Source organism: Cervus canadensis, chromosome 18 (genome assembly GCF_019320065.1).
Source record: "Cervus canadensis isolate Bull #8, Minnesota chromosome 18, ASM1932006v1, whole genome shotgun sequence".
NCBI classification, from domain to species: Eukaryota; Metazoa; Chordata; class Mammalia; order Artiodactyla; family Cervidae; genus Cervus; species Cervus canadensis.
This window is the reverse complement of record NC_057403.1, coordinates 5,237,698-5,252,249: the sequence shown is the minus strand read 5'-3', so window position 1 is coordinate 5,252,249 and position 14,552 is coordinate 5,237,698.

The following is a 14,552-nucleotide window of genomic DNA, read 5'->3' as shown; positions in this document are numbered from 1 at the left end:
AATTATTACTATTATTATTACTGCTGAGGAGACACTGCTAAAAATTAGCATTTTAAATTATTGGCAAGTAGCTTGAGGAAGTTTGGTCTGACAACAGAATCTTAGCTCAGCAGAGCTTCTTGCCACTACAGTATATTTTCTTCTGTAAAATAAAACCTCAAGACTACTACAAACTGCAAAAAGAGACAAGATATTAAGGTAACTTCAGGGCTTAAATGCTGGGGTCATGGGGAGGCTCACAGTGCTTAACTGACACAGTGGGCCCAGTTAGATTTAGTCAGTACTGAATTTTTCAGAGAATGTGCCCTTCAAGGGCAACGGAGCTGTTGCATTACTCTTTGTTCCTTTGGATGATTAACTTGTCCCCATTTTTCCATTTCATTGTAGGAGATAATTCTCCCCTCTGTGTGGCGACATAAAGATCTGTGCATGAAAAAAAAAAAAAAAAAAAGATCTGTGCATGTGTTGTTTAGAAATCTTCAAAGTTTGTGGATAATCATAGTTGTATACATTCATATATGTCTTCTGTATAATTATACTGACTTTGTGAGAATTGAGGCTTATTCTAGGAATAGAAGAAAATTCTATGTGCAAAGATACATTTCCCAAGCATTCATATTGCAATTTTAATGAGGCTGAAAAAATTTACTGCTTAAAAGTTTTTTAACATGGTTAACATAGGATGTTTCAAGTGGTGTCAATAAAGAAACCTGCATTATGTCTGTGTGTGTGTGTGTGTGTGTGTGTGTGTGTGTGTGTGTGTGAGTGTCATTAAAGTATCAGCTTGGGTGGCATTTGTGGTGCTTTCTAAAATAATGTCTTATCTTTAAAAATAAATCACAAGCAGGGACGTCCAATGGGTTGATTATTTTAACAACAAACACTAACTCAGGCACTATAACAGAAAAGTAAATTTTCCAGTGACAGGAACATGTGGACCATTAACATATGGCAGATGATTTTCAAGAGCACTCCATGGTTACTTAGGTTCACTGGATTCTCTGGACCAGAAGGCATATCTGGCAACCTAGTAATCCTAACAATGAAGAAAAAATCAGCATCAACTTATATTGATGATGATATTGGGATAGTGCAGTGTTTTAATGCAAGAAATAAAAGAGAAGATCCAACAGGGAGGACACTACTACCTCAAACCAGTTTAAAAAAAAACAAAAAACCTCCTTTGTATAACTGTCAAGTTCTCACATGAGTTTCTCATTCAGAGAAGAACCGATACATTGATTTTTTTTTCCCCCCACTGTGGTTTCTCATTAACTTAACCAATAAAACTAAAGCAGACTTTAATGGTGATTTCATTGATCCAGTCCTGTTTTGTCACCATTAACTGCCATTTATTGAGGCTCTATCTGAAAAAACTGAGCTAGACATTTTGTATGACTGACAAGATAAATAGAAAGTGAATTATGATCACTGACATTCAGTAGAACAAGTGTGGAAACACGGGTTTATAGCCACTAAAACTCATATTCAAAGCTCCGTTCAGTCACTACATAGTGCTCTCTGGGCCTCAGCTTACTCACTCATCAAGTGAGGAAAATTATACCCATCTCATAGGATGGTTGTTAAGATGAAGTGAAAGCCTCACTGTCACATGTCTTGTTTCATGTCTGGCATAGCATAGGTTCTCAATGAGTGCTCACCTCCCACCTCCCTTTTTCTAAAGGGTTAATTTTCTACTACTTTAAGAGACAGATATAGAAAAGTAGAAAATAAGAATACTGAAGAATCTTAATTACTGAAACTATAAAATAATTTATATAGGGAACTGTATAATACAGAGAGAAATAAAATGAAAACATGATAATGACACTACTGCATCAGAACCATGATCCTTGGAAACACGGGAGTTACTTCTAGAAGTATTCGAAGTTTCATTTACATTTGAAATCCCAGTGAATAAGCTCATTGATTTATTTATAAATATCAACTGTTGCCTTAAAAGTACAAATCTATGATTCTCTATGATAACTGAATTAAGAGAGAGTGTGAGTGTGTGTGTGTGTCTGTGTTAAACCAAGAATCAGTAATGCTATAAGCAGAGTATAGGCAGATATGAGACTCAAGGGCAGTAAACTTTTGTACCAGCACTCAGGTCATCTGTAAATGGACATACTACTCTATACTGTGTTGAACTAAACAGATTTTATGATAATACCAATAGCAGTGAGTTTCATTTTATTTTTTCCTTTATTATTTTTGTATACAAATTTTAAGAACTTTGTATCTTATGTATATGCTTTTTGTCATCTTGAAAAACAGAAGGTGGGGAGTCTTAATCTGATAGTCTGCTCAAGTATTACCGTTTTAAGAATACAAATAGACACAACTTTCAACTTAGTATCTAATTACACTATAACAGATTTAGTATTTTCCAAAGACAGACTGTGTGTGTGCTTGTGCTTGTATATCCATATACACAGTGCATATATTTGTATTAGTGCCATTTGACATGTGAGAAATCTGGAAATCAGAATGTGAGTGTTTCGGGAAAAATCAAACAGCCAAACCATCTCATGATAGTTTTGCATACTATTCTGTTTTTACTTGCTTTCAAAGATGATAACTTGTGGAGTGCCATCCATTTTTAGCTCAATTTATTCCATGAACATTATCTTTAACAGGCATAGTTTCATCAATCTAGGTTTATTTCATAAATCAGGTAATTATAATGACTTTAAATATAATGCCCTGCTTCCAATCTGATTAGTACCAATGAGACTACAACCCATGAATACAGTGCATATATCTGGATTTCTTTAGGTATCAGTTATCTGTCCAAACTCTAAGAAAAATACATAACCAAATACTCTTCAACCTTCAATCAATAGGCCTCCCTATGTCCATTACCTAACCTATTGGACACTTACACAGCCTTATAACTTCATTTTAAGCAAATGCTAATCAAAAGATGCTGGGAAAGACTGAAGGCAAAAGGAGAAGAGGGGGACAAAGGATGAGATGGTTGGATGGCATCACTGACTCAATGGACATGAACTGGAGCAAACTCTGGGAGATAGCGGAGGATAGGGAATGCTGGCATACTGCAGTCCATGGGGTCGTGAAGAGTTGGACATGACTTAGAGACTGGACAACAACAACAATCAAAGGATAATGCAACACCAATCCATTTGTTGAATTCCTATTGTGTGAACTTTGTCTCGGAAACTTTACTTCTATTATCTCAAATTTAAAGGGCACAACTATACAGGAGTAACTTAATGTCTCTGTATACTCCATACAAAGATATTTAAAAGGTCACAGAAATGAATAACATTACCAAAAGATGAACAGTTGATGTATAAACAAGTCTTAAACTTAGACCTCTAGACTAAAACTCATGTATTTCCTTCCCTGAACTGCATCCTGTTACAAAATAAACAAATTAGGTCTCCTTTTGGTTGTCATCAAACTATATTTTAAACCTAAATTCTATTTCTTGACTTATAATTATCTGAGTGCCCCAGACATTTTCCATCCCTTTTTCTGCACTTCAGCAGCAGACATAATTAATAATCCACAAATAATCTTGTGATCCTAGGGGGCATTGCTGTTCATAAAAAGCATACTTAATCACCACTAAAAAATTGGTGTTCTAATAAATGAAAATAAATGCATCCCAATTTAGGTCAGATTTGTGTGTATATGTGGCTCCTGAAAAGGTGCATAAATGCGTTCACCTTTGTGTTTCTACAGGAAATTTTAAATCTGAAAAATGCTCAATTTTTAAGATGCATTAAATTTTTTTATGTCTGACAAAATCTCATAGTTGAACATAAGGCTCATTTTCATTTTATTTCATTATCATTTTGGTGATCAGACAATTCCACAGAGATGAGAAGGATATACTCAGCAAAAAGCTGATGGCAGTTTTTAACACCGATTACAATCTAAATCTTAGTAAAAGATAATTTCACTTTTTGATAGTAGAACTAGCAGTTTAGTTGAATCTCTATCTAAATAAAAATTTAATAGTGCTTATTTCATACTCATATGGTCAAGTTTTTGGTCCAATCTGTAATGACCTAGAGTAACTGATATGCTAATCACTGTTGGTTAATTAAAAGTGGAGTTTCCATTTAGTTACAAAGTACATTAGTGTGCCGAGCATATCACATGCCAGATGACCTGAGTCACATATTTGAACTCCTAAAATGAAAAGGAGGTGGTGGAAAATCTATTTGATATGTTGTCAGGAGTGTCACCAAGTTCCTTCTAGAAATAGATTTGGCCTGATGATCAGAAAGACTGGGTTTATACCTTGCTCTACTGCAGTTTTGCCCTGACCCTTGAGTTTTGTCTCTTAAATCTTCAATGAGTCAATTTTCCAAGAGCAAAGTATGGAATAAACTGAAATAAAGTCCAGGCCTGCTTTCTTGTGCTTCTATGAATAAGATTTAAAAGTAATTCAGGGGTTTGACTCTCTGCTCAGCCACTTTATAGCTCTGTGATTTGGAGAATATATTTAACCACTCTGATCTTCACTAAATAGTTAGGATGACACAAGGGCAAGAGTGGTATTCACACGGCATTTGTGCTCAAATACAGTTCATGACTGTGATGAAGAAGAAAAAGATGACGATGATAGTGACAGGACATGAGGAGGAGGAGAAGCAGTGGGATAAGAAGCTGGAGAAGGAGAGGAAATAATATTCAAGAAGAAGAAAGAAAGAAATGCTAGAGTTAATTTTACTGACATTATAAAATTTTGTTATGAATTTCCTGAAAATGCAAGTAAATGTAAAATAAGAAAGGAGGAAAAAAAAAACTGTAAAAGCGGGCACTGAAATATAATCTAATGGAGCTTTTCTTAAAACCTTATCCACGGGGTTCTGTCAGCAAGTATCAGTCAAACACATATTTCATGGTTGACTAAGTTTTGGGAAAAGATCAGTTAAATAAAATGACATAGAAAGCAGGGCCTCCTCGAATTTTCTTAATATTACTGTACACAGTGATTCCTCAAGACTGTTTCTTTGAAATTTCTTTTTTTTTTTCCCACCTTTTTTGAGAGCAAGTAGAAGGAGGCAGAGGTATGGAGATTGTACAGGCCTAGTGCTCTGTAGAACAAACCTTAGCAAGCATGAGAATGATGAAAATAAATGAAGGACTAGATCTTAGAAATCTAACTGAAATCTCATTCCTGTCACTTAACTATGTCACTTAACCAAGCTAATCCTTGGCTGACTCTAAGTGGAGATGATCCCATCTTGAAAGATTGTTTTAAGAATGAGGATCAATAAAGGTAATGGTACCTGCCTGTGATACAGACCAAATGAACTGATGGTAATAATGTGATAGATTCCAGGTATATTTCCTTTCATTGAAGACCCAAAAAGAGGAAATTGTGCATTTCCCCCCATTCTTCATTGAAATCTATTTTTTATAAAAACATCAAAGACTGATTCCCATATATGGAACACTGTGGAAACAATTTGTTGATTATTGCTTCCCTCTTGAAATGGAATTAGAGGAAAATGGGATGGAGAGTTCTGATTCCCCCAAAGAATGAATCTGAAATAGGACTGAGGGGGTAAGTAGAACACACATTTTGAGGTTAACAATATTAGAAGCTAACTAATTCTTTCTGGAGGATGGATATCATTTGCAGTAAAGCATCTGCCAACCGTTGTAAAATATCAGAGTAGCTGGACCTGTCATTGAAACAAACCAACATGAACAATCCTTTTCCTGCAGGAGGCATGATTAAAACTAGAGCATTTTCACAGATAATCCATTTATAAATCATTGTGATAAAATGGCCATCATGACAGCAGCTCAGTGACATTTTTTCACAAGCTCAGCTGTATCCAGGCAACCAAAACATCTTAACTCAGATGAGAAGAAAGGCAGGCTGGGGTTCCAGGAGTCAGGGAGCAAGATCCCACTGTCTGGTTCTCTTTTCCCGTGAGAGAAGGTAATGGATTGATGGCTAAAGAAGCTTTATATGGTCCCGGGTACTACAGTGTGCTTTATTTGCATGTCAGAATCAGCGGACATCAAGACTTAGGTGTTTCTCAACTCTTTCCTTATTCTACCAACTGATAAAGGGGAACTCCAAGGTCCATTATATCCACATCCAATTTTGATCCATACCTTGCTGTGAGAGATTCAACTGATCAGCAGGAGCTGGAGAGAGAACATATGGCAGAAATCCAGATATTCCCTACTCAGCTGTTTACATGTGTAATTGTAATTTGACAGTGGCTATGATATTATTGAGAAGAAGTTCTAATAAGCATCACTACAACAACTATCATGCACTACAATGCTAGAAAAGTGTATCTCTTTCCCCCAGAGGAGAGACAAAAATTATCTTTTCACTACTTTGGGAATTTTCTATGCAATTCATCCTCATAATCTTCTGACAACTGAACTGTCCTAATTCAGCAGGGATTAAAATATTTAAAATTTTTTTTAAAGTTATAAAGCTCTTTTTTTGTGTGTGCACTATAGCACAAATAAATTTGTAAAAAAAAAAAAAAAACCCATTAAGTGACCTGCTTTAGTGGAAAGACTAAATATTATGGATTGTTAAATGCATTTTAAAATATATTTATGTCTACATGTGTGTACATATGCACATGTGTTAAATGAGACTTATCTTCACCATCTATCAATACAGAATAACAATCCTCCACAGAGCTAAATGACATGAGAGTGGAAGTATTAAGGGCAAAGTACTATGACTATGCTCAGGGAAACTATTATTAGCATTATTGCTATGAAAGATGGATTCCTTTTCCTATGGATTCCTTTATCCTCTCCTGCTTCATGATCTTTGTTGAGGAATAGTTGAAAAATGTAATTCTATACATTTCAAGTGTGCAAGGTGATTAAAGATATACATTGTGGAATGATTACTGATATCAAGATGTTTAACACATCCATCACTTCATATAATTAACTTCTTTTGCACATTGGTGAGAATGTTTAAGATACATTTTTGTCTATCCATTCCAAGTGTGCTTTTATCAATAGCTGCTAGACCTATGCCTCTTGGTAAGAAGCTTTTCCACAGGCTGCCTGCAATCACCTCCTCTTAGTAGAGGCAGAGCTTTAAATGCCTGGGGGTAGCCTACAACCAATAATTGCTGGATACAACCTCAAGTTTTCTTGAGGTTTGCTTGGGACAATTCCAACTTTTCCAGGGAGCCAGATTACCTGCAAATCAATGTATAATCCATGCTCCTCCATGGGACTCAGCCAACATTTCCCTCCCTGGGATCTGCTTCATACCACACTCTGTGTGGTCTCTTTATTCCCCACTCGCCACTCTTCTGCTATTTTTTCCTGACAACTCTCTCAGATTTAATTACATCCTCATGAATCCTTTGCCTGATACTTCCTTCTGAGGAACCGATCTCATACATCCAGACAAGAGATGGACGTAGTTAGGACCTGAGAGGGGACTGGACTCGAGACAGGCTCCCAAGCACTGACACAGAATTTCCTGTATAAGACCTAGGAAACATCAAGTAGCCAAAAACACAGTTCAGGTGAAAGGATTTCACCAGGAGATGGCTATGGTTAGAGACCAAGAACTGGGAAAACAAGTAACTACACTGATTAAACTATTAATAAGCTGCCATTGTATTAACATACATAACTGATTGAGGCTTTGTGTTAGGTGCTGCACTAAGAGCTCTAATGCATTCTTCCCCTCATTCAGTGCACACAGCATTGAGGTAGGGGCTATTATCTTTCCTATTTTACAGATGTGGAAACAGAGGTTTAAGAAAGTTTTGTGACTTACCTAAGGTCACATAGCTGTGGACTTGGATTTGTGCCTACATTTGTCTGGCTCCTATTATAAGGATAATCACTATATTGTAAGATATTTTTTAATCTATTGGTGTTTTTGAAGAAGAAAAATGCCACAATGAGGTGAAGGAACATGACTGATGTGATCAAGCTGATATGATAACTAGTTGGAGCAAATGCCATATTTTAATGCACATTTCTGCGTTCCTTGCATGTGTCTCTTTGAGGACATGGGGCTCAACAGAAAGTTAACACCCACTGTGTCAGAAGAAGACTTTTGTTCTTTGTTCTCAATAAATCTACCTCCTCCCTGCATCCCAACAGCTCACACATATCCTCTACCCTACCTTCCAAGTGATACACTCAAGGTCACAGAGCTGTGAAGGCAGGTTTGGCAGCAAAGCCAGATCTTCTGACTCCTAGCCCAGGTCAGTTTCTTTCCAACAACATCAGGATAACTTAGTGTCGATTATCCAAATCCCGGGCAAAATCAAAACTCTTTTAGTATTAGATGGCTGTCCAAACATAAGTTTCCAGTGGAGAGGCCAAAACCAACCCTCTGTAAACCTCAGCTTTCTAAAGGAATGTCGAGATTCAGCTTCTGTCATCATCTTTCTGCCAACCCTCTGGCCTTTGGACTCAGCCTGATTTTGAAATGCTAATTTAAAGTGATTCAAGTGGATATTAACCAAAAAATTATTAGTAAGTACTTCTCAAGCTCAAGTGTAATAGGCCCCATAGAAAACACAAAATTGTTTATTCAACGTATTTAAATGTGTCTAAAATGAACTAATTGCTTTTCTTGGGTGTTCTGGCAGATTTGTGGCTTTATCCCTGCTCTGGAGATTGGGAATCTGAGGAAAAGAATCTATAGACGAACAGATATTTATCTTTTCCTGCATATGCAGACACAGAGGCATTGAAATCAATCATTTCATAGGAGGAAGGTCATAAGAACAATTTATGTCTTCCTGGATTAAGCTCTGACCAAACCAAGAGGATGGAGAATAACTTGTTCACAAGATGTAAATCCAGGGCAGCTGGATTCCTCCATTTGTGAGGAATCATTGAAACTACCTTCATTTCCACTCTGCCATCTCATTTCCCTGACACACAGGCTTGTTTAAACATAATTCCCACAAGAACGAGCCTCAATATTATCCCTTGATTACAACCAATTATCTCTCACTAGTGGGCTGACCACTTTTCTCTTTCCTCTCATATTTGTCTGTTTCTGTTTGCTTATTTTGCTCCGATAACTGCCAGTTACATTCACCAAACCAACATCTGGTTCTGTTTAGTCATTGGGAATGACCTGGTAGAAAACTGGAGGGTCAAACAGAGGAAGAGGCCAGCCTACTTCTCTCCTCTCTATGCTTTGGGAAGCATCACTTATGGTGGGATGATGTATTTTCCATTGTTGCATACCCTTTCAGACAGAAAGTCCTTACCCTGAGGCCAAGCACTCATTAGGTGGAACCATATCCTAGGCACTAGAAAATGATATGTGTCCTTTTACAGTAGGCATGGTAGCAACTTCCAGTTATTGCTACAATCCCGACTGCCTTACTACCTCCCTTTTGGCCATTTATGCTTTCCAACATATTAGTATCTTAACTAAATTCCTCTATTGAACTACCTATTGTGGGCTCTTTTTTTTCTCACTGATAAAACTAGTTTCAGTCATTTGCCCTTTTATCAGAGTAATTACATGCACTTTTCCTAACCTTGGTGTCTCCCTCAAATAAGCATAGCAGACCACCTACCCCCTCCCCATACTCTTATTTCCAGGATATTTGTGATTCATTCTTATACACAATGACAAGGGCCTTCCCTTCCTCATGCAGGTAAACGTGACTCAATGGCAGATTTCCAAAATATATCAACAAGACCTCACTTATCTGATGTAAACTGTTAAGGGTGTAACTTTGAACTCTGAACAGTTGAGAGAAACAGCAAAAAGGACCAGCTTTGAATCCAGGCAGGCACTCATGAGGTCACTTCAGGTATAAAACCTGATTCTGCTCTTAGTTTACACACAGTTCCCATAAATGTAGATACCTGATTTCATAGTAGGTTAAGGAAGAACAAGGAAAAATGCCAACAGCCACTGATACATGGTAATAAAACTGATGGCTGACAAGGAGAAAATAATAAATGGAAGCAAAACTTTAAAATTAATTATAATATTCCCAAAGTAAAATCAGTTAGGACATTTTGATATAGGAGAAAACACAGCTGCCTATATCTGTGAATCACAATCTAACACCAGAAAGGGGTAAAGACATAGTATAGACATAATGCCAGGGATCATTTTAGGGGTTAAAATATGCATTGTTTTAATACTGGGGGTACTGATGAAAACGTTACTATGTACTATGCTCAACCGTTTCATAGTTAAGGGCAACGAGGCTCTTTAAGTGATGTCAGTAGTGTTACAGGCTTGTGACAGAAGAAAAGGTGGAGATGTAAAACATGATTGGCCTCTCTCAAAATCCCATGGCCTCACTGCCCCGTGTTAGAGAATTGTCCTTCGTGATTACAAACTTCAGATTCTTTTGTTTTAAAAGAAATCGCTGATTTTTCTAAATACTCACGTTTTAACAAAGTGATTAAGTATCTCTTATCTTGCATACAACCTTCCTTTTGTCATGAAAGAGTAAATAATATTTTGAGAATTGAGTGTTGGAAGCTTTAATGCACAGGGGTTAAAAAGGAAGCTTTATGAAAGTACCTGGGACAACTCAGATGTATGTAGTGCTAAATCTCTTTACATTCCATGTTGTAACCAAATTTCTATTTGTTCTCAGTGACCATTTATAAATCAGTGGTTGCTGCTGCTGCTAAGTCACTTCAGTCGTGTCCGACTCTGTGTGATCCCACAGACGGCAGCCCACCAGGCTCCCCCAGTTAAGCCCTGGCTTTCCTATCCCTCTCCCTCCAGAAATACCCACATTGTCTAGGAAAGTAGACTCAGAGCAGCTTTAGTCCTACAAATAGCCATCACTTCCTCTGTTGGCGAATGGAATTTAACCAGACTAAAAAACTAAACCAAAGTCATATAAAGGGTAAGATTTGATGTGCTTAATGAGAAACCTTTATGCAACTGTTCCCATTAGTCAGGCCGAGAATAAGATGATGCTATTTTTACTTTATCTTGGCTTTCCTCAGAAAATTTTAAAAGCCTTAGGATCAGTCCTGATTGTCAATAGATCATCTCCCATTCTGTGTCAGGGCTCACTGCTGGCTGCATGAGACCCAAGAAGGTCATTGATATGGTTGCTCCAAGTAATTTTAAATCCACTTTCTCTTCTGTTGTAAAAACAACTCAGAGTGCTACAGCTAAATGCCTTACTTTCCTCCTTCTCTTTATCTTCTGATACCAAGTAAGATCCTCCACTCTTATCAGAAAGTGTGGTGCTTATTACTTCAATATTTATGGAATATTGATCCCATGCCAAATGTAGTGCTAGGTACCACAAGGATAGGAGGAACAGGTTATAAGCACACATGTCAGAAGCTTGTAAAATAAAGAAAGACTAAAGTTTGAATTCTAAAAATTATCTGACTCCTTCTAATTCCTTACTGGTTAACCACTAAGCCTTTTCACTTCTATATAATGTCATTTGAATCTCCCTATTCATTCTTGTAGTTTCTGGTCTTGGCTAAAACCAGTCCTTACCTGGATGACTGCCATCAATAATTCTTACTACCTTTTTTGTTTACTAAATACTTGAATTATAATGAAAATGTAAAAAGTGCAATTGTACAACTCAAATAATTATAACCATATGTAACACTCTGCCCAGATCAAGAAATGGAATATCAGTTGTATCCAGAAACTACCTCCCCAAAATGATTTCCATTTTCTTCCACAAAGACAATCAGTATCCTGAATCCAAACACTGTAGATTTGGTTTAAAGTTTTTTTTTTTCATTTATTTTTATTAGTTGGAGGCTAATCACTTTACATATAAACAGAATCATATAGCAAGTGTTCTTTTATTCCTGGCTTCTTTTGTTCAAAGCTTTGTCAGATTCCTCAATGTTGTATGTAGTGGCAATTTTACTCATTGCTGCAAAATATTCCATTATATGATTTATATCATAATTAATTATCCAATCTACTCTTGAGTTTTTGGTTTGTTTTTAGATTGGTGGTAGTACACATAATGTTGCTATACATTTTCTTGCATGTATCTCTTGGTGCATATATGCACTCATTTCTGTTGGGTAATATATTTAGGGGTGGGTTAAAAACTGACTTGGTTACATGCAAAAGTAGACACAATCAGTTTCTAGTATTCACCCACTCATTAATAGTACAGAAGAAATTTTAACATCCATTCCTGCTCCATAAGAAAATATTCTTTTTCTGGAATGCAAATGTGATCATGTGATGCTCCTGTTTAACGGCTTTTAATAGCTGTTCTTTTCTCTTAGAATAACGTTCAGGATGCACTAGTACCTGAAAGGCCTACAGAATCTGCTCTCACCTAAATCTCCAGGCTAACTCCAGATCTCTCTGCCTCTGATGTTCTCCACTATGACCATCCCAAACCTTTTCCAGGTTCACATGCATGCTGTATTCTCACTCACGTCTAAGCTCAGACTTACCTCCCCTGAGATGTTTTTCCAGATCTGTCTGTCTCACTGTTTGTTCCTTCCTCTTCTTTTTTCTGACACTACCTATCTCATAATCCTGATGTAAATCCCGTTCACTATACAAGTTAGTGCCAGACATGGCATAATAGCCTCGTTTTGTTACTTGTTTACTCTCTGTCTTCTCCACAAGAATTTAAAGCTCCAAAAGATCTGGGTATTTCCCTACTTGTTCACTTTTAAGTTTCCAGTATCCAATAGTGCTCAGCATCAAGTAGGAACTCACTGTTTGCTGAGTGAGTGAGTGAGTACATGAGAGAAATATTAGCATATCTGCATATTGTTTCCCTCTGGTAAAATCAGTTGTCTCCTCTTTATTTAACTGGTAATCTGTACTCATTCTCGAAGTCTTGGCTTCAATAGTATTTGCATCAGGGCACTTAATTTGACTAACCAAGCTCAATTAGAACACTTTTGTGTATATTATAACTGATTCTGAGATTCAACTTCATAGCACTGGTATATTCTTAAAGGATCAATGGATGATTTGTAATTATTTTGCTTTTGATCCACATTCATGCCTATCTTGTAAGCTCTGAAAGGGCCTGAACATATGCTTTCTTCACCACCTTATTCCTTGTGCCCAGTACAGTGCTGCATGCAGACTTTCTAATATACAAAGGCAGATACTCAAATTCTTTATATCAGGTCCAGGGAACATTGTCTAGCAGTTCTCATAATGCTAGGGATCTAGTGCTGCATATACAGAAAGAAGAAATAATCAGGGCCAAATAGGGGAGGACTGGAGAAACAGTCATACAGGCCACAGTAGATAATCTAAGCCTTATATATTATGACAGATTTTGATAGGCACAAAGACTCCAGGAAGGATAAATGCCATGTAAAGCAATGGGGATGGAAAATAGTATTTTTGAGCAAAAGAAGGAAAATCTAAGCACTTAGTGGGATTTTTTTTTCATTTTTTCTTGTAATCAAATATATATATATAATTTTCCTTAAAGACCTCTCTTTGTTCATGCCCTCTCAAGCAGCACCTATTGATGGTATTAAGTAATTTAATAAAAATCTATATTGCGGTCTGTGCACACACAGAACACCAACGTATAAACATACAGGTGTTTACCAATTGGCCAGTTAGAATGGTAAGAAATGGCCGAGTCTAAAAATAAGTAAGGTAAGGATGTGGGGACAATACATACACACACACATGGGTGTGTATTTGGAGGTTTCTTTTCACAACTCAACTACTTTGTATGGGAAAATAATAATATTACTTAACAGATTGAGCACTTACACGTCAAACACTATTCTAAGACACCTATCTATGAACTTCGTGGGGGATAGGATTTGTGACACTTGCTCAATTAATCACAACTTCATCTGAAAGCATTATATATTTTTGGTGATGTTAGTACCATCATTATTACCACCACTACACTATATTGAGAACCTAGTGTAGGTCAACTTCAAAGTAGTTGATTAGTACCGGGAAACAGAAAGCAAATGCTCCAGGGAGGAATAAAGTGATTCTATCAGGCTGATGGGGACAATAATGTGGAGCTTCAGGAAAACTTCAGAAGTAGAGGAGTGGACTTCTCTATCAGATAGAACAAGTGATTACAGCACAGGGAGAAAGAGGCTCTTCTTCCAAGAAATCACTTAAACACTGACATTCCATCTCAAACAAGGTGGACTAAATTGTCTTTTTGGGAAGTCTGGGATTATGACTGATAGCCTGTCAGCAAGCTTGGTTTTGCTTGCCTAATAGAAGCAATTCAACACAGAAATATTCTATGGACATGAAGCAATGAAGCAATGTACAAAAGCAATTTGTACAGATGAGAACATGACACATATTTAGATATGTAGAGAAGATAATAGAAAAGATTTAGGATTATGGCTTTTCCAATTCTATTCCTGGAGAGGTTCTGGAGAAATCCCAGTAGTTACAGAAAAAAAGGAATTTCCATTTGGCTTCTCTATAAATTATGTCATCTTTATTAGGAAACTGTGACTCAATTATATATCTGAAAATTCTCTATTATCCCCATGGATGATGGTGGGATATTAATAGCTGTTGAAATCTGTTACATAAATGCATGAGTGACAGAAAGAAAGAAAGCAAAATATATAGAGAAAGAAAAAAT